The 25,399-nt window shown below is 38.9% G+C and overlaps 1 long non-coding RNA gene across 4 annotated transcripts in view; it reads left to right on the top strand.

Moving 5' to 3' along the window:
- The first annotated feature begins 7,032 nt into the window (after positions 1-7,032).
- LOC106730251 overlaps positions 7,033-25,399 on the top strand; it is a 92,330-nt gene continuing 73,963 nt past the window's right edge. For 2 of the 4 annotated variants that reach the window (XR_004321950.1, XR_004321952.1), the window contains exon 1: positions 7,035-7,205. This is a non-coding gene — a long non-coding RNA (uncharacterized LOC106730251). Of the gene's footprint in view, positions 7,206-18,790; positions 18,895-24,355; positions 24,515-25,399 lie in introns of all 4 variants that reach the window. The other 2 variants (XR_004321951.1, XR_001366702.2) reach the window with 2 other exon arrangements.

Below are 25,399 nucleotides of genomic sequence, written 5' to 3'. Positions count from 1 at the left end.
TTTAATATCTGATACATGATATATTCACATTATAAAATAAACAATATGATTTTATACTTTTAATATATAAATCAAGGGTGTAAAAGTATGTTTCTTCTATTCCCTAACTATACACAATTGATCCTTGAATACTGCAGGAATTAGGGGCACCAACCTTTGAAAATTGATGTATAACTTATAGTTAGCCCTGTGTATTCTTGGTTCCTCTGTATCCACACTTCCTCATCATCCAAAGTTTTGCATCCACAGATTCAGTCAACCATGGATCATGTAGTACTGTAGTATTTACTGTTGAAAAAATCCACGTATAAGTAGACCCACATAGTTGAAAACCATGTTGTTCAGGGGCCAACTGTATTCTCTAAACCTGGAATATCTTGCTTACCAAGTATTCAAATTTATAGTAAAACTCATTCATCAAATCATTTTAATGATTTAAAATCATCAGTGTATCTTTTGTTTAAAGAGCTAAATGATGCTCCTTTCTTAGCTGAGATTTTACATAGAAAATTATTTCAAAGACTTTTCCATTAAAGTGAATCTCTCTCCAAACACAGTCCAATAGCAAAGGACAGTGGCCTTTTTTCATAATCCTACTGATAGAAGTATGAAAGCTGGGTAGAGAGAGAGAAAGATGAGAGAGAAAGGGTGTATTAACCATGTTTCTAGCTTCCATAAACTCATCTGCCCTATATGCATGTGCCAAACACATCTTGTTCCAAATAACCTGACAATTTTGCTGAGTCACCTTGCCTTAGCTTTCTTTGCTTTCCTCCCCCTCAGGAGGAATCACCCTCCCAAGGCCACTCTTTTCAAATACTAACCAAACAATTCAGAGTCTACACCCTCAACCACCTCCCTTACCAGGTTCTTGCACTTCTGGCCACTATCCATCAGCCTTAATCACCGCAGGGCCAGATGTGAGACAGCTAGGGACAGCCCCTGTGCTCCCAAATCCACTGAAATGATTCAGACTAGCCAATCCCAAACCTGTTTCCCCGGCCTCACCTGTTTCTTCCCATGGAAAATATGATAAAGACTCTTGCCCACAGTTCTTTCCCTCTGCCTCCTGACTGCTCTGCCCCCGGTGGTGCTACCTTGTGGCCCTCAATGGCATGACATGTGTTCTGTCACTTGGGATCTGTGTGTATAATAAACTGTCTTTTCACTGGCCATTGCTCCTGCTCTGTTGGCCTTACCATACCTAAATAATAATAAGCCATATTAAAACAAAAAGGAGGCAGGAAGAGGGGACAAGGGGCGTGGTTACTGGACAATTCTAGTTCCCTAAGTTAAGAATCTGTGTTTTGTCTGCTTTGTTCCACCCAAGAAGGGTGAAATGGTTGCCTCTCTTCAAAGTCCAGTCAGGAAACAAGTCGGGCAAGTGGCTGAAGCACAGTTAATAAGCAGGACACATGCAGGAAGGGAAAGAAGAGGAAAAGAGAAACACAGGGTGATTGCTGTCCAGCTCAGCAAGTGCCACTGCTTGGAAGACTCACAGGAGCAGTCTGGGGCAGGATGGTAAGAGCCGGGTCCCTTGAGGTTTCTCCATGGGTAGAACTGACCATGGGCAGTGGGGAGGGGACAGAGACAAGGCTCTCCCTGTCACTTGATGTATTTCAGATTCTGTTGACCTTTGAGAGTGATCTCAGGAAGATATCCTCCTCGTTACCTCTTCACATGGTGCAGGGATGGTCAGTACCTCCCAGGGAAACATTTCCCAATAAAGCAAAGTTTCCCAGTCATGCCTGAGTGATGACTACCACAACCTGAAAGTTAAGCCCCATTTGTGCTGTCTGTGCCCCACGTGTCTCCCACACTCTTCGACCATTACCACGTTTTACCTTCATGTGACTGTGTGATCTCCCTTCTCCCAGCCAAGGACATTTAAACCCCAAAGAAATTCCTCAACACCTGAAATAAATAACAGGATCTTTAGTGGGACTTCCAGTTCTGTGCTCCAGTGCCCAGCCCCTACTCCCCTCCCCCGCAAAAAATCTTGGAATTGGAGTGGTATGTTTTCTGAGAAAAATCACATGTGCTGAAATTCATTAATTTTAGTGCTTATCATGTTTACTATTATACCATTTCCCAACCAGTAGAAAAATAGTTCATATTTAATAAGTAGTATGGCTGTATTGATGTGTCCCCTGAGTATAAGCCCTGATTTATTCTATTTAAGACAAACAGACTCAACACTCCAAAGAAGAGAAAGCTTTTATCAACCCAAAGAGATTTTAAATAAATATATATACATACATACATCGACACATAAACAGATCGTGTGTCTACACACACACACACACACACACACACCAAACTGACACTACTCCAACTGTATCCACTATTTCTGAATACAGAAATCTCTTTCTTTTCACAGACTTGCAGTTTTGCAGTCCCAGTGGTAGAGGTTCTCCATGCCAACAGGAGTGCTCTTCCTTGCGGCATGAAGGCTCTTTGTTACTGTGTTCTTGTGCTACTTTTCCATTCAGTATGTTGCAGAGTACCACAGCTATTCTCCATTCTGTCACAAATAAAAGAAAAGCAAACAGTGCTTCAGAAAATTGAGAAAATTGATAGAAAGAAGGGAATTTGTAATAATTTTACATTAAAATATTATGAATTCTTTTATTTAGAGAGAATTCAAGGTTGGGACCGTTCTGGAAAGGCTGCAGAGTGCTTGAGTATCAGGTCCTACAGCAGGGTAGAAGACATCTGTTTCCCACTCCCCAACACCCTTTGCTTGGTAATAACACAATCATGTGCTTTTAGGGGATCTCTCCACCCTTGCTCCCATTTCTAACCACCAACCCTCTCACTCTCCTCAAACTAATCTGATAATCCACCAGATATATTTGGGAAAGAGGAATGGTTTGTTTCTAAGGTAAGGAACCACTGTGCCCAGGTGTAAGCAGCTAAGAAAGACCGAGATTTAGGGAATGAGATTATGAGCTAATGTTCACCCCTAATTTAAGTTTACTCTCATCCATGGCTTTTGTCTACATCTTTCCACTCTGTTCTGTGGGGCACCCATTCTACTAAGTGCAGACTTCAGAGTTCCCCAAGATATTTTGTCACCTCTTGCTCTATTAAAAGGCTGCCTATGTAATGATAACACAATGTTATTCTCTGCCATTTCCTATATAGTCTTCCCTTCAATACCACCCTTAGACCTCGGCAGGAGGAGCCCCTACTCTGAGCCCTACCTTTAGAGGGCTCCAATGGGCTCTCTTTCAGCTGTCCTTCTCCCAGGGGGTTAGGTACCTATAGGGCCAAGCAGTATGCTTGTCCTTCCCCTCCTGGAGCACACTCCAGCCTCCAGGGACCACAGAAGTTCATGGTCCCTGCATAGGCCACTTCCTCTAGCCATACTCCAAAAGCACCAACCACATGACTGGTGTGTACAACTCTAGGTCCAAGGGGGTGGGCGGCCAGGAAGTGGTTGTTTGTGGAGAGTGAGGGCAGAGCTTGCAAAAGTGGACTGAGATTGGGAAGAAAAAAGGCGTGTGCCGTGTACTAGAAACCAGCATGGAACTCTAAGGAAGTCCAGATTTTTAAATTGGAACTGAGCCAAGAGGTGAAGGTGATTTTTTTTTTTTAATTCCCATTATTCTTTGTGGGTTTTTCTATATCATTGAATTGCCCTGCTCTTTCCATCTCTAATCATCTGACATCTCAGAATTATAGACAATCAGCATTATAAATTCTCCCGAGGGGATTTATTTACCGATAAGTCTAAGGGACCTTTACTCTGTATAAATCCATGACATTAATTTGAGTGTACCCTTGCTATTAACTGGAACACTTAATGCTTTTCTGTCTCCTAATGCAACTCAACAGAGTGAATGTTGAGTACCACTTACTTTACTGAGCACCTGTTATGTTAGACATCAGAAATTCGAATGACTAGGATCTGTTTTCTGCCACTTGAGGGGTTCATAATCTAGTGTGTGTAGTATATGTTTTTAGCATGGTGTTTGTATGTGTGCTACAGAGTCTACAAAACAATGATTATAATATGTAACTATGAATGACTGAAGATTAATTAACCATAATTTATAATAATTTGGGGGAGGGAGGGAGGTAGGAAGGTCTGGCAAGGGGAAGAATGGGACTTGGATGGTTTCTGAGCAACAGTAGTAGTGTTCAAAACAGCATGCTGTGCTCAAGGAATACCAAGTAGCTCTGTTTTGCTGGGTCTTACAATTTAAGGGATCGAGAAAGACATGATTAAAAACTGGCCCCAAAAGTCAGGAGTCAGTTCATGGAAGACCTTGGATGCCCTTGTATAACTAGGCATTGAGAGTTTACCCTATAGATTAGGAACACAACTTGAAGACTTTTTACAGAAGAGGGACATGGTCATATTCAAATTTTAGAAAGATTATTTGAAGGCAGAGGTAGATTTAAGGCAAGATTGATTCACAATCCTGGGTGAACCAAGGGTAACCACATAATTGTTGCCAAACTGGCACACTTTGAGACTGAAAAGGGAACACTATGATCATCCCACTTAGAAACGAGGTATAAACTGGGACCGTCTCTGGAAAACGAGATGTATATTCAGTATAATCTGAGGGGATTTAAGGGCACAGGGACCACTTATGAATTTTCTGACATGATCTAAGTTTTAGACAAAGAAGCTCCATGAAAACAAAGCAGTGGGGATAAAAAGATGAATTTAAGAGATGGTTAGAAGATAAAACTGGGAATCCTTGATTAATGATTGAAAAGGATGAAGAAGAGGAGAGCATCTGTGCCTTCAGCTCTGACATGTATGAAGTCTGGAAGATATCCCAGCTGTCCTTACAATAAGAAAAAGAAAAACTGAACAAACCAAAAACCAGTGAGTTTTTGTGGACCCATCAGAGAACTGAAATCACAAGGCAGACCTCCGCCCCAAAATCTGGCAAGACAGAAGAACCTAGAGTCATGGCTAAGGTATGTTTACCTAGGAGGAAGCCTCTGGAAACCTAAACGAGTTGGAACACAAATGGGAATTTTGATGAATTACTGGAGACTGAGTGTGGGCTGGAATGAGCATAAGAAACTTTTGAAGGGCACAGTGTTAGGGGGCCACCCACACTTCCTGGGTTCTGCTTCCAGAAATCCTACCAGGTTCTCTTTTGTGAAAAGCCAAGAAAATTCGATTATAGCTCTGGCAGTGGGGAGGGAAAGGCATCAATTTGAAATAGGTGCAGAGCTCTACTGTGTTCTCTGTCACAAAGGCCTATGTCCAGAGGAAAGAACTTTGTCAGAGCCTTATCTAACCTGTGGATAGGGGTCTCCTGCCCGCTCTAGCCCTTCCACCTGGAGAGGAGAGGAAAAAGGTGAAGAAGCACCTGTGAAGGGCACAGCCCAGGAGCGTAAGCCCAGTAAAAGACTGCGGTTTAGTCATAGGGTTATAGATTGCATTCCCTCCCCGTATCTTACCACCACACCCTCAAGGCTCCAGTGCAATTAACAGCATTGAGTTACCGGTTAAAGAGCAGCAAGATGCAGATTCTATCTAAGGAAGAGTTCTTAGGGAAGCCCAAAGTCAACAAGAAAGACAAAATCTAGGAAGTTGAAGCCTCTGACATCTATAGCTAAAGTAAACACAGCCCAACCCAACGCCTAGCAGATTAAGTCTGTTTACTTCAATTCTTGTTATACAATACATTTTAGCTGTCAAAAAAAAGTTACAAGGTATGCTAAAGGGCAAAAAAGAATAGTCCAAAGAAACAAAGTGAGCCTCAGAACCAGACAAGGGTTTAAATTGACTATGGTTAATATGCTAGAAAGCTCTAATGGAAAAAAAGTAGGAAGCATGCAAGAACAGCCTGATAATGTGAGCAGAGAGGTTGGAAACCTTAAGAAAGAAATCCAGAGGAAATCTAAAAATCAAAAGCACCGTAACACAAATGAAGAATGAAGATGAACCCATGATACGCTAGATACAGTTGAAGAAAAAAAACATGAGCTTAAAGATAAGTCAATAGAAATTTCACAAACTGAAATGAAAAGAGAAAAGGAATGAAAAAGATACCAGAGAACATCAAAGAACAGTGTGACAGTTTCAAAAGATGTAAATAGCTGTACACCAAAAATTAACACAACATTGTAAACCAGCTATACTTCAGTTAAAAAAAAAGATGTAATAATGCATAATTAGAACACTGGAGGAGAAGGAAAAGAGAGAAGAAATATTTGAAGCAATAATGGCTGAGAATTTTCTAAAATTAATGGCAGATACCAAAACTCAGATCCAGGAAGCTCAGAGAAGCAGGATAAATACATAATATACTAGCCATATGTCAAAACTGCAAAAAGAAAAAAAAAAAGAGAGATAGAGAAAAGAGAAAAATCTTGAAAGAGAAGGGAAGGTGAAAGATTAGTGATAATTCTCAGGCATCTAGTACGGGTGGCGCTGACAGCACAGGAAAAGCAGGCCAGAAAAATTTCCATCTTGAATTCAGCTCTAAATTATTTTTTTAAGTCAGTGTAACTTCCACAGCATCTGCTGGTACCCAGGCCAAGATCCCCTCACTCCAGACCTGGATTCCTACTCTGGTGTTTTAGGTCCCACCCCTGAATTCATTTTCTCCCTTCCCTTCTATTGTCCAGCTTGAGTTCTGCCTTATACCATTTTTTAAAATAATATTACTCCTAAATTCAACATTTTTTCCATTGCCACTGCTTTTTTACTCTTTGGGATCCTTAAAAAATGTTTAAATAATAAGGTAATTTGGTTCCTTTGAAGAAAACTAAGAAAGTCGAAACAGTATAAGAAAAACCAAATCATCCATAATCCTGTAGCCCAAAGTTAATCATGGCTGGTAAAAACTGATGTATTTTTTCTTTACTTAAATAGCCATGCTTCTCCTGCCTCTGAGTCTTTGCACATGCTGTTCTGTATGCCTGGAATACTCTTTTCTCATTTCCGTGCTTTCAGGACCAGTAGCTGAGCATGGTGACATGAACCAAAAGAGCGGTAACCTTGGCACATAATTCAGGGCATCTCTGCCTGGTGTGTGTATATATCAGAAGAGTAACCCAGTAACAGTACACAAACACTGGCCATCACGCTGTGCGGGCTGAGTCCTTAGCATCAACACTATGTGCCAGGGAGAAGCAATGGCAGAAGGAGCCTAAAGGCAGACAGTTCTCTCTCTGCTTGGCTTTGGAATCAGGCCAAACCCTCACACTCACTGTCTCTGGACTGGGTAAGTTCCGAGGGGTTTTGTGTAATTTTATTTTGAGGGGAGAGAAGGGCTGAAAGAGAGCTGTTATTGTTGCTGTTGTTGTTTTCTTACAAAGTGTAGGGGAAAAGTGACTGACTGGGGGAGGGGTTGGAAAGGACCGTATTATAACCATATCTGTATCCTGAACTTTAATGAAACAGGTCATGCTTGTCCGTAGTCTGTGCGTGCTCTTCATTCTCCTGAAGCTCAAAGGAGCAGTCTGTCTGTGGGAAGCATTCCTGAAAGCCAAATGACTACTCCATCAGAACTTAAGCCAAGTGCATCGCTGTCTTGTTCTAACTTAAAAACAAAACTTGTTTTTCACTGCTTTCCAATGCTAACGAAAATCAGGAAACTTCCTCTTTTTCTTCAAATGCATATTCCTTCATTCTTCTGAGTTAAATTTTTCTCACTTTCAGAATTGCAAAAGAAAATGCAGAGCCCTTCATTAAACAGACTCAGTAAATAGCACTTCAGTTTAAGAACAAAGCCAGTATTATGACAGACAAGTCATGGTATACAATATTGCCCAATTAACTCCAACAGGTGCAATTATAAAAGATCTCTTTCATGATGCTGGTTGATAAATATTTAAAGATATTTACCTACTTTGCAAATAGATCTTTTTCTGTTTAAAGTCTACAAAAATATTAATTTCTAAAAATCTTGTAACTGGCAATGTGGTTACCAAAGTACATTAGAACATTTCAATGGGACCTGTTGTTTTTGACTGAGTTCTCACAATTCTATTGCCTGTTTTGTAAGCTGTCACAGCATAATTTCTTTCACCCCTGAAGCTACCACAGTAAAAAGGATACTTCTTTCTCATGAAAAAAAGTGTCACACAGTTAAGATTTTCATGGTGTATCCAGTTGTACATTAGAAAAATTTTTTTGTTCTTAATTATCTACAATACCGTACAGGGAAAACCACCACCGTGATTACTCAGGGAACAGGTAAGCTTCCCCATGTTCCTTCTAAATAAAAACACTGCAGAAGAGAAAAAGAAGAAACGCTCTAGTTTATTTTGAAGTAAGCATCGGAAGAGCTTGCCTTATGGGATGGTAAAAAGTCCCACTTGGGTTGAGTTACCCAAGGTAAATACGCCACTGCACAGTGTGGCGGGGCTGGGGGGAGAGGCAGTCCTTTCATACCTTTGACACGTTTGCAGGGCAGTCCTTGGAGCGTCAGAGGCTATGTTCAGCAACTTGGCTGGGACAAAGTCAGGGCCAGATCCACAATCTCAAGTGGATGCAGAAGGAAGAAAGAAAATGCCTGGTATTCAAGAGCCAACTCTCAGCTGAGCTTCAGGAGTGCCCTTTCTGGTTTTCAGGGATAGAGAAATCCAAATATGTTTGAGAAAACATGTATATTTCTATTTTGAGTGGAACACGGCTTGGTCCTTCTTTGGTTATCTGGTCTCCAATCTCCAATTTCTCCAATTGGAAAGGGGGAAAAGCAGATAAAGAGAGAGAAAGGCTGCCACGAGGCAAAATTTTTTCTCTCTCCTTTTTAAAAATTTGTGTTATAATAGAGGTCAAAACTGAACTTGGGCCTGAAAAGTATTAGGATGGCAGAAGAAGTCTCCGTTGCAGGAAGTGGTGATATGGTGATAGATGTCCTCCTGATTTTGTTCACACTGTTGCCCACAAACTCTTGCTCAAAGTCCTGCCCAAGTCTAGCTTTGCCATGAGACGTTCCCAGACAACCTCAGCCCAAAGCGATCTTCTAGATTCATAGCACTGACCGCTGACAATGCTTATTTGTCATTAAACACGTAGGGCCTTAAATTATCATTTGGGTATGTTGGTTTGAAGTGGCTTTGAGACTTTCTGGTGAAGAATTTCACCAGCAAAATGAAAGCCACTCAAAGAAAAGTTCAGTGCAGAGATTTAAGGGTGGAAATCTTCAGAAAATAGGTGGTGATTGGAACCAGAAGAATGAATGTGAGAACACAGATAAAGGAATGTAAAGCAAGGAAAGAAGAGAATGTAAAGAGTGTTCTAAAGAGCACCATTACTTAAGCATATAGTAGAAAACTTAGTGAAAGAGAATTTCATGTTGTCAGAAAAGCAGAAAGACTGTTGCTTTCTCTGTGCTTTTAGCTTTCCCAAGGAGAGAGGAAGGAATTGTGTTACTGATGATCTCAGTATTTTCCAGAACATCTACCATAATTCTTTTGAATGTAGTATATGCCCTAGATATTTATTTGGTGCACAAGACATGAGGAATAAATTCACATAAACATTACTCTTATTTTCCTTTTAATTGTTATGTTCTTAATAATCATCCCAGTGCCAATCCTGTTCCAGTGTATTTATCTCATCTTTTCTCAGAAGACAGTGAGTGGCCTCCTTGGTTCTTGTTCGTGGCAGACTCTCACCTCTAGGGGGAGCTCAAGGAGAGGAGTACTGAATAAAGGTCAAGTCTAAGACCATATTGGGTCAGGGTAGTCGTGGATCGTGTTTTTGGTGAATTAGGAAGGGATTAGAAGGAATTAGCCTCCTCTGGGCTGAATATTTAATTCTTTTGAAATCACACCTTTTAAAAAATTTCACATGACAAGAAACAGATCCAGTCTTGACTCTCACTTGGAAAAATTATCCTGACCTGGCAAAACTAAACAAACCACCAGGGCAGAACCTGTGGGTTAAAAATAACAGCCAAAAGGCTACATATAGTCAGTGACACTTTTCACTCAAGGTATGTGACTCTGTGAATATCTGTTTGTGTGAACGTGTGTGTGTTCGAAGAGTTGAACAACTCTGAAACAGGCACAAACCTACCACTTCCCCACATTATCTACTACTCCATTCATCTGGTATCTGGCCCATGTCACAGATTTTTATCATCTTTTTGGTCACTATCAGCAATTGAGTTTGCAAATATTATTTACATTTGTAAAAGTCCTTTTTTATAACTGACCCTCTCAAAGCTTTCATGGTTAGTATTTAAGTGTTCAATCTCTCATAAATTGCTTCGTTTCACATCAGGAGAAGACCAATTTCTGTTGCTTTCTTTGAAGACATGTTTTGCTCCACGTAGGGGAGCTTAGCAGGATAGGCAGGAACTCCTGTGCACACAGTCTGTCCTATCTCTTGCTTTTGGGTTCAGTGTCTCCACTTACTGTGTCCACCTCAGCTGAGTTGAAATCCCCGGAGCATCCCTCTTAGTGGGAAAAAGTGTGGATCCTTCTTATGGACCGTGAGTCGTTATTTTATTATTGTCACCAAAAAATTTAACAAGAAAGACAAGTAAGATCTGAAAACAAAGTATTCAGTACTACATGTTAGTCAAACCTTGTTTTTCTTACACTTGGAAAGAAAAGAAAGGGCCCTGAAGTAAAAGCCTTCCTCTGTGGTTCTGTGACCACAGCCAAGGCAGGAGACTTCACATCCCAACACAAATGAGAATTACAAGCAGGCGGGATTAGCAACCTCCACAAGGCAGGCACGCTGCCACTGGTCTGGATTTCCCAGTGTAAAAAGCTCTTCTTCTGTTCTAAAAGGACAAACATTTCAGGTCTCACCATGGGTAACTGGGAAAATAGGGTAGTAAAGGGTCTTCCAAATGGTAAACTACCTATTTTGATAATTATTTTGCAACGTCGGTAAACAAATCTGTTTAATTCATCCATCCAATCAAAAAACCATTCATCAATTTAAAAAAAAGGTTACATAATAGAAAAATACATACTGAGCACTGTGAAAGCAGTGTCATATCTTAGGAGTCTTAAAAAAAATAAAAGAAACCAATTTATGCCATCCTGTTCTCCTTCAAAAAAAAAAAACAACAACCATTCATTAAGTGTCTACCATGCGTGGGGCTCTGCACCAGCACAGAGGCATAAAACAAGGTCCCCACCCTAAAAAGTTGATAGTCTAGCACTTCAGGCAAATGTGAATGGATTTCCTGTTTTCACTGTGGTTCACAGCAATGTTTAGTTTTGAACCCATTTACTTGAGAGAATTGTGAACACATTGGTCATAATCTCTATAGGAAGTACCTAATATTAGTTCCCAGGTATGAGGCATTCCAGACATATTTTTAAATGGCGATTTGCAGAGTCCCATGGCAAAGATTTTAAATGGATTTGATCAAAAGTCAAAAGGAGCCCTTTCACATGCTCTTGCTGAGAAACTTGGCATTGCGACTGTACCTAATTGAGAGGCTTTTCTGGCTGAAGTGTGCTGGCCGCAAGCCCAATCACAGGACCCCTTGGAACAATGAGTAAGGCCATTAGTTTGCATGCCTAATCCCAAGTGACCTTGTACGGGTCTCCCTCTCTCTTGGGCTTTGCAGGTCCCATGGTTTGGTAGCATGGGAGAGTGACACATTAATCCTGCTCTTTCTTCTCCCTCATCCTTACAGATTGCTACAGGCCACGGACTGTCCTGTAAATGGAGACTGAATCATCTTTTTTTTTTAACAACTTGACAGTGAAGCTTACATCAGAGCATGTTCAAGTTACAGGTGTTATTAACTTTGAATATGAATCTGTAATTTTTCTTTTGTCCTTGCTAATAACTCCCTTCCTTTTTAAAGATAGCTTTATTAAAATATATGCCAAATGTAACTAGCTTCAATATTATTAATTTAAAATTTTTTTTCTTAGTTACTATTCCTTCTTCTTAGTCATTACATTACTGGATTTGAACTTTTTTTTCCTTTAGTATCTACAGTGACTGATCAAATACAATAACCAGCTGACTTAAACACACCTAGAGTATTACTTAATCCTTCAGAAATCCCCTCTATACTTTTGTCTTTAAAAAAGCAAAAGCAAAACAAGACAAAGAAACAAACAGACTCCATACAACAAAACCTTAATTAAAAAAATTTTTTTGAGGGGGACATAATTAGGTTTATTTTTATTTATTTAATGGAGATACTGAGGATTGAACCTAGGACCTTGTGCATGCTAGGCATGCACTCTACCACTGAGCTACACCCTCCCCTCTAACAAAATCTTTAAAAGCAATAATAAATATGTATATATTTTTCCTTTAGGTAAAAGTAAAACCGAGGCAAGTGTAAATTATCTGAACTCCACTCTCCATTATCATGAATTGTCTTTGACTATTCCCTCTTGCCAAATTGTTTGTTTCTGGTTGTGTGGAAGATATTTCTATAAAATAACTTGGAAGAAGCAGGAGAAACAGATCTTTAAATAAAATTATTGTATATGGTTGTCTAAGACCATTAGCAGATGGGTAATAGTAAATTTGTAGGTTCAAAATGATGGAAGCAGATTTTAAAAAGGGGTTCCCAAAGGGTTTTCTGATGAGAAAGTTATCTCCCTGAAACCTGACTAGGGTTAGAGACGTTTGACTGACTCCTCCTTCTGAGGACTGATTCCCAGTGAGTTGAATGAGGCCATTGGAGAGTAACCACTGGCACAGAGATCTACCACTATAGACTTTAAGATCTTGCCATAAAGTATTATGAATTACACCTGTTTAAAACTTGTGAGGAAGAGGTCCCAATATAGGATTAAGTGGGAAGCACAGTTTTGTCCAAGAAGAAACCAAAGTGAACATTACCTTGAGATTTTTTTTTTCCAAGTAGAATTAATATTGTTAGTTTCAATGGACAATTATATATATCTTTAAAAATATTTTTGATTATTTAACCTGAAACAAATGCAGAAATGGCAAGTGCTTTCTTATCCTGCAACAATAACAAGTTTTGCCTATGACATTCAAAAGCCATTATTTCTGCAAGAGCTATAGGCTTACTTTACCCACATACCCAGTACTCCCCTCCCCCACAAATCACATCCCAACTTGGCCCTCACCCCCCCACCCCTGCCCCACCTTCCCAAACAGGTGAGAGTTAAACTTGGAACAAATAGGATCACAAAGACACATACATCATTAAAGAGACTTCATATAACTAGATTCAAAATCCTAGCTCTGTAGTCAAGTTTCTACTGTCTGTATAAATCAGTCTTCTGCTGTTTGTAAAAAGGAAGTTTTGTTCTTTTTTAGTGCTGAATTTTAAAAGATGTACAAGTTTGGTAGAAAAAAATTAAATTAAAATCAGTCAATTAAATTGAGTTTATTTATTGAAAGGTTCATCAGAGAAATTCATTACATGCTTTTTGAAGTTCAAAACCAAAAAGCTAAATAATGGTATAAATGTTTTATCCTTTGGGGCAATTACGTAAATTATCAGGAGGAACTGAGTAAGAAAAGGCTGTATGGAAGCAGAATATTGGCTGATGGTTGTTGCATATTAAGTCACCAGAAGCTTACAAATCTGTTAAAAGCCAGGACATTTGTTCAATTGTTCAAAAAGCCAATTGATTTAGTATGGAAAAGAATCTTCTGCTTTTAGTGTAATCTTTGCATTTGTTTTTCCTTTTCTAATTGTAAGAATTTATAAGCTACCTTTCCAAGAGTTAAAATATTCCACCAGAAAAAAAAAAAAAAGACGACTATTACTTATTTACAAGTAAAGACTCTAATTATAAGAAATTCCTTTATGAAGATTATGTCCTGAGTTTTTTCACATCTTTAGTCACAGATGTGTACTCCCTCTGGACAAAAACCAGGCGGCCCATTTCTGAGTGCCCTTTATCAGTTCTGACACATCATTGCTCCTGTTTCTTCAGAAGTATCACAGGATGTAAATGAATAGTGCCCCACCTCACTGTAATTAGTGTCCTTATCTAATAAAGGTGCCAGGGTTCCGCTTTGTGCTCTGCCTGAACTCACAGCCTACTTGTTTGTGGGAACGGAGAGGTACTGTCATCAAGTTCTGCCTTGTGGTTGCTGCCACCCTGGACTATTTTAGAGATTTTAACTCACTCATAATTCAAGGTGGCAAAAATGGAAACCATTGTTTTGGATTTTGAGTTACGACAAATGAAAAATGCTATGAAATATATAATAAATTATAAGAATTCTGAAATGGTGATTTTTTTCCATGGAGGCCATGAAAAGTAAGACAGAAAAAAAAAAAAACCAGAAAACACAGCCTTTGGCAAAATTTAAATTCATAGCTTTTTGATAACCTATCTGAAGTGTCTGTATCTTGTTTTCTGGTACTATAGTAACACAATTTTTAGTTTGCATTAGATGCATTTCTGCATCACGATTATTACTGTCCCTCTTCACCATAAAATTTCTTCCTAACGTTTTCTCTTCTCAGTTTTCAACTTCTCTGATTCATCTTAAGTCCCATCCACAAATAGTGAAATGTGGTGTTCCTAAATCCTTCAGACTTGAATTTCTGGTTGCATATCATCTTCTCCCAATGATAACCACACAGTATTGCACCACATTTTCCCCTTCCATCTTCTCTGTTAGACTTGTGCTATCCTCCACAGTAGCCATCAACCACATGTGATTATTGATCCCTTGAAATGTGACTGCTCTGTATTAAAAATGTGTTCTAAGTATAAATTGTGCTCTGAGTCTAAAATGGATCCCCAGTAATTAGTATGAAAAAAGAATGTAAAGTATCTTAATCATTTTAATACTGATTAAAATGAAACTATGGTGGAAATATTGGCTTAAATGGATTATCTTAGTAAAATTATTTTTACCTGATTTTTAAAAACTTTTTTAATATGGCTACTAGAAAGTTTTAAATGATCTAAGTGGCTCACATTATGTTTCTATTGGACAGCTTGGGTTAGAATATCTTGAGTCCCTAGATAATATACCCCTGTGATTTCCTATATTCCTTCCTTATTCTGAATTCTTTTGATGCAACTCCTTTTTCACTTGAATTTCTCATCTCTACACACTTTGCAGCTTCATATGTCCACACTGTAGGCTCTGGGAACCCTCTTAAACTTACATTCTTGTATTCAATAAGCATGTATTGCATGACTACTTAGTGTCAGGTATTTTATCTAGAACTGTAGGCAAATCTGGGGCTGGAGCATGTGCTGGAAACCACAGGTACATCCTGTGACTAGAGATGAAGATGTAAGAAAGAAAGCGATGCGATACAAGGTACCCAATGCAAAGGAGCCCCGTCATGAAATGCTTCCATGAAATGATGGAGTTCGGTTTCTATACAGAAGGTGGTGGGTGGTCACTGAGGACTTTTAAACGATGGAAGATTTTTAGGAAGATTAGGTTTTAGCAGGATAAGAAAAGAATTAAACAGCTATCATAACCATAAAAAATATTTTGAAGCCTCAAACTAAAGCAGGGGCAATGAGGATAGTTGATTTCAGATTTCAGTGTCATATGAAATATAGACTCTGTAGAACATGCTAACTATTTAAATATGGATAAGAAGGGAATGAGACAGGTCAAGGATGAGAACTTGCCTAAAAATTCTACTTTGAAAGGTAATGGTCCCATTTACTGAAACTCAGAATATGGAGACTAGAATCTGACAAATTTCAAGTCTCATCCACTGAATCTGGGCTTCTTAGAAGGTACCCAAGTGAAATTATATGTTAGCAAGGGACGGAAGAGTATAGTACACAGGATTAAAATCCAGATTAGAGATATAAGTGGTATCAAAACATGAGAGTTAAAAAAAGTAACCATGGGATAGAATGGAAATTAATAATTCAAACTCTGTAAATCATTTCTTTGTGAAAAACTAAAAATAAAATATTTAAGGTTCTACGTGTAAATATATTTACACACAAAAAAGTCCATATCCTGAAATGCTTCTGAGACATGGAGTTATAAATGATTTTTCTTTTCTTTTCTTGGCATCATTTTCTAAATTGTCTATAATGGACATGTATTACTTATAATGCTTTTCAAGAATTTTGTTTTAACAACAAAAGAAATAAGATTGGTATATTCAAGTCAGGCACTTTCAAACTATACTGAAATGCTTATGGTTAAAAGGAAACATTTTCCTTTGACTACCTCCAATCCTATACCCAGCACAGAATCAGTGTTACAAGTTCAGCTTGTATTCTTCATGCACTTTTCCAGTTCATTTACAAACATGTGAGAGAAGCAGTTTTTGTCCCTGTGTTGTGTTTTTAGTATTGGTTTATGCTTCATCATAAATAGATCCTGAGCCCTTGCTTCTCCTTTATCTGAATTTCTGCTTAGAAGATTTCTCCTTGTCCACTGGTTTTAAATGCTAGTCTCCATGGCTGATGACGCATACATATGCCAAAGCCATGACCTTCGCCCAGAGCTCCAGACTCACTCATAGTCCTTGTCTGTTTGACACTGACACTTGGCTACATACTAAGCACTTCGAACTAAATATGTCCATAATAGAATCCTTGATGCCTGTTCTTTCCTGTGGCCACAACCCCAAACTGTTCTTTCCGATCTCAGTAAATGGTATTTGCTTTCATTCATCCAGGCTAGAGCCCCAAATCAAGAAATTTTCCTCAATTTCTCAACTTCACATCTAATGCATCAGCAGAAACTGTTGGCTCTACTTCTAAAATATATTCTATATCCATCCATTTTTTTCCATCTCCACTGCCATCACCCTAGTCCAAATTGTCACGTTCACTTGTCTGGATTACATCATAGTCTACTTCCTTTTTCCTCATATCTTCTTAGAAAAAAAAATGGTTTCCATGCAAAACAAGTGATTTGTAAAAATGTACATCAGATCATCTTACTCTTTGATTAAAAACATCCAGCCGTTTCTCATTTCTTTCAGAATAAAACCCAGACTTCCTATCATGACCTGTAAGTCCCTCCGTGGTACATGCCTTGATCACCATCTTCCTGGCTGCATTGGCTTTCACTTTGTTCCTAAAACAACAGCAATTCATTCTGGCCATGGGACCTTTGCATTGCTGCTCTTTCTGTCTGAAAAGCTCTTCCTCCAAATGTAAATAAGCCTGACTCCTTCTCTTCAAGTCTAAACCCCAGTGTCACTTTCTCAGGGAGTTCTTCCCTAGCCCTGTGCTCCCTTATTACACATGACCTTATACCTGTAAAGTATAAACTTAAAGCAATGCATGTAATCAACAAAGAACACTGAGATTATTATTATACAGTCATTACACATGACTTTGCCCACTTGAGGTTTTGTCACAAATGATTACTATTAAAAAATGCTCATGAAACAGATATTTACTCACACTACACTTTATAAAGGAAAAGAGGAAAAAAGAGAATCTTTTCTTAGTCTATTAACTAATCTGGTCTTACTCATGAGCCTGCCCCAACTCCACCATCTAATAGCAAGAAAAAAATAAAAAAAGAAGTTGTATGAATTATATTCCACTTTAAAACTTTATTCAATCCAACTGTTTAAATAGTCTTTTTAAATTTGGTTTGGTACAGTTATTCTGTTTTTTTACATGTATCTCCTCAGCTCCTTTATTTTCTCAAGTAGGAGAGGGGAGGGATTTACATCAACTCAAAGCAATATGGAAAGTGGGATCTCTGGCTTCATGCTAGTTCTTGAGTAACTCAACCATGTTTAAAGAATGATGATTATAATCTTAGCATTGTTCTAAATTGATTACATGCATTGCTTAATAAAATCCTTGCAACAATGCTGTAAGGTGAATATTTTTATTATCCTGGTTTTATAGTTGAAGGAACTGAAGCAGAAAGAGGCAGTGTTGTTTGTGCCAAATGACTACACTATGAACGGCAGAGCCAGGAATTGCACCCAGGCAGTCTGCTCTATAAAACCCATGCCCTTTTGGCCACCATCCTATGCTGCTTTGTTAGTGTACTGACTGGATCCCCTGAGCTATAGTTGGCTCTCTCCCATCCCTGTGCTTTTTGCTGGTGTCTCTTGGGGACAACTATACCTAGTGAACTTGTGGTTGAGTCTTCTTGGCTTGGCCGGGGACTAAGTTGTCAGTTCAGCATTCACATTACACAGGACTAGAGGAAGGTTCAGGAGGAAAAACAAAACCTTGTCTCAGCCTGCCTAGGCCACTCCACCCACTTACCCAGTGTGGGCCAGTCTACATTTTTGTTTGGCTAGTATGTTCAATGGGATCCTCCTAGACTCCTAATGGTGTATGGGATCAGAGCCCTTATGTCCTCCTCCATTAAAAGCCCATATCTGTCTCACTCCCCTGTTTATGTCTCATCTTTCTCTTTTTCTGCCCCTAAGCTGCTGGGCAAAGGGGATGGGCTGGCTGCCTCCTCTGTAACATGGATTTTCACTACTCCATGTCTTCTATCTTACAGTAGTATTTGTCACCACCCCCTTTGCATGGACTACACCAACAGAATCACTGTGATAAAACATGTTTATGAGGGAAAGGGATAAAAACACATTGGTTTAATACTTGTAAGATATTATCCATACCTCTCTCGTGTGTCTCCTCCCATAAACACAAGCTAACGGAGCAAAGGCTTCGGCTCCTTGTCTGTAGACCAGCTTGCTGACTTCTAAATCTTGGTTGTTTACTCCCTTAAAGCTTGTGGTCTATTTGTCATGAATATGACCCTAATAAAGACCCATGCAGTGCCTAGAAGAATGAAATACACTGTAAAACCTTTCATCCCTCAAATGTTTGTCATACTGCCAGGCCAGGTGGAGTAATAATTGTGCTTGCATGTATCAGCAAATAACAGCACTAATAGATGAAACTACTTCAAGTAATTAACTTACTCATAGCCTTTTTTTCTTTTTTTTGACAGAAAGAGTTTAGAAAGACTGAAGTCATGAAGGGCAGGAAAGAATGAGGCAAGTAGAAAAGGTTGCCAAAACATCACACTGTCTGCTTGAAAACGGAAGAGATAAGGTCAGCATGACTACAAACACGTACACACACACACACACAGAGCCAACCACCAGAAAAGAACTGTAGTTAATGAGTGAATAAAGGAATGAATGAATAACCTGATATATACACTAATGTTAAGGAAGGCAATGCAGTGTATATGAGACAGTTATAACTTGTCTACTGTGTTCATTTTCTGTGGTTGCTGCAAAAAATTACCAAAGTCTTGATGACTTAAACCAACACACATTTATTCCCTCACAATTCTAGAGTCCAGAAGTCCAAAATCAAGATGTGGGCAGGACCATGCTCCCTCCAGAGGTTTGGGGGAGAGTCCATTTCTTGAGTCTTCTACCTCCTGGTGGATGCCAGCATTCCTTAGCATTCTCTGGCTTGTGGCTACAACCCTCCAATCTCTGCTTCTCTCTTCACATCATCTTCTCTGTGTGTCACATCTCCCTCTGTCTTATAAGGATACATGTGATGGCATTTAGAGCTCGCCTAGATCATCTAAAATAATTTTTCAGGCCAGGAAAGGAGGGGACACAGGTAAAGAGAATAGCAATATCTGATTTTCTGGCAATATATCCACCAGTCTCAAATGAAATGGCCTTTAGAACTTTCTAGATTTCCATGGCCAAGGAAATCCTGGTCTCCAATGTTCTAGCTCTATTATAAATGTGCTTACTACTACCCTTTCCCTAAATTTCTCAAATTAACTTACCTTTTATCATTTATATGCTCATGTGAAATTAATCTCTTGGTGATTTTGACCATTATAAATTAATATTTACCAAAATATGCAATGATATAACTACCTACAGTCACAATGCAAATGAGGCATAATTAATACACACTCAAAGAAAGGAGAGTGGAAACCAGTAATTCATGTTCATGTGTCCAGTTGTGTTCCACTTCCATCCCAATCCCACCCCACCCCCACCCCCACCAGTAAAATGTAGAGGGTAAAGGGAAAAATAACTATGCATGTGTGACTTTGGTACTGCAGATTCCAGGGAAAGTTTGGCACTACTTTTGAAAAAATAAAAAACACAGATGATCTCTAAATGAACACACAAATAAAACTGAAATAATTACATTGAATCACATGGATATTTTTTGTAAGATTTCTCTTCATTTAATTTACATCAGTTATCGTATCAGTGTGATGCTGGGATAGAAGGAGACCCCATATAAGTCATCTGGTTTGCATGGTAGCTCCATAAGCACCAAGAACAAAGGCTCCTTCTATTACATTGTTCTAACCTTCATGACGTGTGTCTTCCATCTGGTGTTCAGTTGATGGCACAACCCTCTCCTTCTCATTACTCGAAAAGACACAAGGACTAAGGGGAGGACATCCCTTTAAGGGAAAATCCAAGAAGCACTTTTCTGCTCTAAAAGCCAGAACCAAATCAAACAACCACAACCAGCTTCAAGGGAAGCTAGAATATGTACTCTTTATTTTGCATGGCCTTGCAAGAGTTAAAATTCCATTGCAATGTTTGAGGAGAACACATATAGGGAACACTCACTCTCCCACAGTCCACCCTTTTGCCCACCCAAATATCTGTACTCTTCTCACACATAGAGCACATTCAAGCCCTCTCCAAGTCTCATTCAGCATCTGCCAACTTATAAAATAAAAGACAAATTATGTGCGCCCTATCCTTGCTCCAATACCAAATTTATAATGGTAGAATGGGACTAGGATAACTCATACAATCTCTAATTTTAAACAACTAAAAAGAGGAAACACTGAACAGTCATTTGTCCATAGATTGTCGAGGACTATTGGTAAGAACTGCAAAGATTCCCTGCCTTACAGTAAGTTCCTTTTATAAGCATTCTGACTGCCCTGATTCTTCTCTCTGTGAGAAGCCGCTGGCTTTGCCTACTGTAAGTTCTTTCCTTGTTTATTATCCTCTGAGTTATGTTTGAAGGCTGCTCTGCTTTTGTAGTCTGATTTCTTCTGGTATGGAATGATCTGATTTAGAGCTTGAATAATAGTAAGTCTTTGTAAGCTTAACTTGTAGATTCTTTGACAATATAGTGTCCTCAAAAACTTAGTAGGTTTCCTTTGTTTTTGCTTTTACTCACTTTTACTTGGGAGTAACCACAGCTAAAGTTTTGGACATAATTTTAAAACCCGAAATCGCTATTTTTTTATTTCCTAGTTTCTATGTTCTGTTCTCCCCCACCCCTGCACCTTCTTAATGTAATGGATGCCACTTAGAGGCTATTTGAAACATTCGCCATGGACGAGAAAGCAATGTCCTTAATCTGATCTTTACCACTTGGCTGGCTTTCAATATGTAGCAAATATTGTGAGGCTGCAAATCACAAACATAAATATTACACATCCAGGAGGGTGATGATCTTGAGGGGGTAGTCAGAGAAGCATTGCAAAGAAAATGAAACCTTGAAAGGTGAGCAGAAGTTAGATGAAGACAGACTAGAGGAGGAAACAGGGTCAAGATGGAACTTCTTTTAAGGATAGGAGAGGTCTGTCTACAATATAAGCTAAAGGCAAAGGTGAGGAGAAGGGGAATGAAGGTTGGAGAGGGGGGAAACAGGGTAGGGTCTCAGTCCAAGAAGAGAGGAAACCATGAACATGGCAGAGGGATTGACTTTGATCATGAGAGAGGGCTCCTCCTCTGAGACTGGAAAGCGTGCATGTAAGTCAATGTGTCAGAACTGGGAAAAAGAGAGTTGAGGGATTTTATGCTTATGGACTCAATTTTGCCGCTGAGTGTAAAAGAGTTGTGAGTGAGCTTGATTTGTAGTCTGCGGCTGTCTTCACATTCTCTGTCCTTACACAAGATTTAGATCAAGCCCAAAGAAATGGGGGTTAAATGTGCTGGGAGAAGGCAGGAATATAGGAGAATGAGCAAGACAAAAACCTAGAAGTTGCTCCCAGCAGACGCTGCGTGGGGGCTGGAGTGCAGTCGCCTACATCTCTAAGGGATGCTACCTGGAGAAGGTGGAGCCTGATGCTGCCTACTTTCCCTCTCTTGAAATCTGCCATTACCTCCTGCTCTTACAGAATGGAGGTCCTTGAGTTCCCATTCAATCCATAATCAATAAAGAATACTCAGCAGGGGCAATCTGGCCCTAGTTATTTCTGAAAATTGGACTTTAAAAATCAATAGGATTTGACCAAATTTGTGCTAATTTTAAAATAACACTTCTTTGACAGTTGATGGCACATTGAGCACATTTGAACCGCCATGCCTAATAACCATTTTGTGGTGGTAATGTTTAAATCATTTTCTTATACTAAGTTTATCTGAGCTTGGTCGAATATAAGCCAGTAATAATACCATTTGAAAACCAGAAAGCAAAGGAAAAAAGGAAAGAATGAGAGAAAAGAGAGAGACAGAGAGGAGAGAAAGAAAAGGAATGTTATGAAAATAAAAATTAACATATGAGCTGAACTTGCAGAATCAAAAATATTTCACCTGGGAGAGAAAGATTTTCTGAGCAGCTCTCCACAATTGCTTGTGTGGGCAGGAGTTTCAGAGTTGATGCCAAGGCTTTTTGGAACCCATACCAAAATCTTCTCTTCTTTCCCATTCTTCTTTTAAAACTAATTCATAATCTGAGTCTTTTGAGATCTATAATGAGGGGGGAACAAATCAAATTTGAGGAGAGTCTGGCACACAGGCAGTTTGTGAAAATTAATGCTAAGACTCTACAGAATTTCATTTCTTATTAGAAACACCTGCAGCTACTTCTGTGACCTGGAGACTGACTAAGGCTACAGTACTGAGTTACTTTCATACGGTTACCTAAAGAAAGCACAGTATCTTTATTTGAAAGCACAAGGTACATTTTTTTAAGTTTAGTGGTTTGTCTGACTATCTATAGCCCATTTAAATCATGTTCATTCTTGCTCTTACTCCTTCCCTCTAGAAAATTTTACAAGATTTTATCAATAAATGCAGTGCTTAGAAAATGTATCTAGAGTTAAGCGCATCATGGTTTGACTTTTTCAGTGTCTGCATTTTAATCTTTTCTTACCCTGATCAACAATATGACATCAGTTCAAACTTCAGACCAACACAAAGAAATCCAATTTCATCATTCTCCCATTTTTGTCTTTGGCCTCTTTGCCAAGGGGTAACCTCCGCTCTATGTAAAGGTAGGGTGAGTACATGACAACATACACAGTTACTCCCTGTACGCACAGACACACTCCCCACCACACACACACACATACACGCACAAACACAAACACCAGACTCCTACAGAAAGAAAAGAAACACTAAAACAAACTTCTGTGACAAATTTCTCAAACTGGACCCAAAATAACCCTTCTGTACAAAAACCACCAATTCAATGCAAAATAAATTACCATCTGGTTACTGTCAGGTCTGCAAGTGCATGAAGGAAGACTCTGTTTTCATACTTGGATTTATTTTTCTTTCCCCAAACATGCTGGGTTTCTTCCCCACCGTGTGTATTGTGTCTCGAAAAGGCATATTTGATCCTCCTTGCTCATATCGTCTTAGCAGAACTGTATCGAAGCACTAGCACTAATTTGCACTTGTCGCTCCAAATGTGATGGGCTACATTCACTATTTTACATGACAGAGTCTCAAATTTTGACAAAGGCCAGCTCTGAAATAGCCTTTCTTACTGGTCTTATGCAAACTAAGGCCGTAATAACTTTACCCTGCTTTGGCATAGTGCTCTGGTACCAGAAACACGGCAATAACAACTCCAGAAGGGAGCGAGGCCCTGAGCAGTGCCCAGGAAGGGTCCCCAGTGGCCTTGTTTGAAGTTGCTCATGATGTAAAGCCTGGTCTCCACTGCCAGGTTTCCCAACTCCCGGAGTGTGAAGGCCTCACAGAGCTTCCCTCGTGCACAAGCCCAGCACAGCTGCTTTTATTTCCCTAATAATGAGAAAAGCAGAAACACATCTGTTTCCATGCTTCGCTGTTGACAGTTCACCAAAAAATGTGCATTCAACGGTTTTTATGCAAGTAGACAGAGACATGTTGGGTCCAAAACACAGAACGGTTATACGACATTTTGGTTTTAAGTTTATGCAAGAAATTCCATTTTTACATTTTCCGTCATGCTTAGAACAAAACTCTCTTCAAATTCTGACAATATTCTTAGTGAGGTTCCAGACTATTTCCTGGAGGGTCACTGCAGTGTGTTGAAGCTCATTTCTACTTTTTATAAGAGTAAATTTTGAGATAGTTATTTAACAGAAATGAATTATGCAACGTATTTCAGTCTTCAAAGCGGGGAATGGTAAAAAGTACAAACGCACATATCATGTGCATATGATGTAACGGAAACATGTGAGCAAAGAGATAATTGCTTCTTTATTGTTACTCGGCATATTTGCATCTGATCATTCTTTAGATTCTCTTCCCCTAAAAAACCCAGCTTGAAAAAATGTTATTTCTCGTTGATAAAAACTTAAGTATAAGAAACATTCAGTTTAACAGATGAATATTTTTCACAGTCTTGGAATAACAAAACAGGCAGTGTGATTTCACCACTCATGAAGGCAGAGACGAGGAGAGTGGGGAATGAGATATACAGCGTGTGAAACTGTGTATCCCTCAAAGGAAAGACATTTTCAAACATGTCTTTTCAGGACGCCTGTGTAGATGAGTGTCAGGTGAGTAGCTGTGATCAATGGAGAAGGTTTTGGGAGGAGAACAAAGAAATGAAATGTTGTTGGCTTTCATCTTAGAGTTTGTTTCAACCACATCAAATAGACATTTAAACATATATAACTATACACTATTTCATACCAATAATTATGTCATTATGATTAAAATTTTGGATTATTAGAATAAAAATATCTTAAACACACAGCTTTTTGACTTGGGCTATTAAAATTCAGTTTCAGAAGTAAATCTTCTGAGCAAGTTCTTCTTTTGTTCTTATTAATTTTAGCTCGTTACACCTAATAGTAGCATTTAATTAACTATCAAGATGAAGAAGAAACATAGTCTTTTGTTTCAGATGGAGAAACTAAAGAACTTAAAGGGAAATCTCATGATTATTCATACAAGTCCCAAAAGTTCGTACTGCAGAAGAACCTGTGTGTACCGAAATGAACAGCTGAGAAGAGCTGAGGTGCTTTTCTAATACACGAACAACTAACACATGTTCAAGGCATTGGGTTACTTTGAAGTAACTTAACTGCAAGAGCCAATTAATACACAAACATCTAATGCTTCTGGAGCAGAAGAATGCAGAAATATTCAAGCACTTTTTAGGGTAATGTTTTTTAAAGATTCATTTCAAGAGAAGTAGAAAAACGTTCACTGTTGGAACATGCTTTAGTCTATGTCTACACTCCTTTTTTTATCACATCAGCCACCATCTATGATCAATATTCATTTCCAAATCCTCATGCACCACTTGAACATGTTGAGACTCAATTTCGGGTACAGTGCCTAAGTTCTTGGGACAGGCATTTATTAGCTAATGAACCAGCAATAAGTAGTCACTGTCTTTTTATAACTGCTTGTTTTAAAAAAAACTATATTATAGT

Source organism: Camelus ferus, chromosome 8 (genome assembly GCF_009834535.1).
Source record: "Camelus ferus isolate YT-003-E chromosome 8, BCGSAC_Cfer_1.0, whole genome shotgun sequence".
Classification (NCBI taxonomy): domain Eukaryota; kingdom Metazoa; phylum Chordata; class Mammalia; order Artiodactyla; family Camelidae; genus Camelus; species Camelus ferus.
The sequence above is the reverse complement of the archived record's forward strand: the minus strand, read 5'-3'. Positions and strand labels throughout refer to the sequence as shown.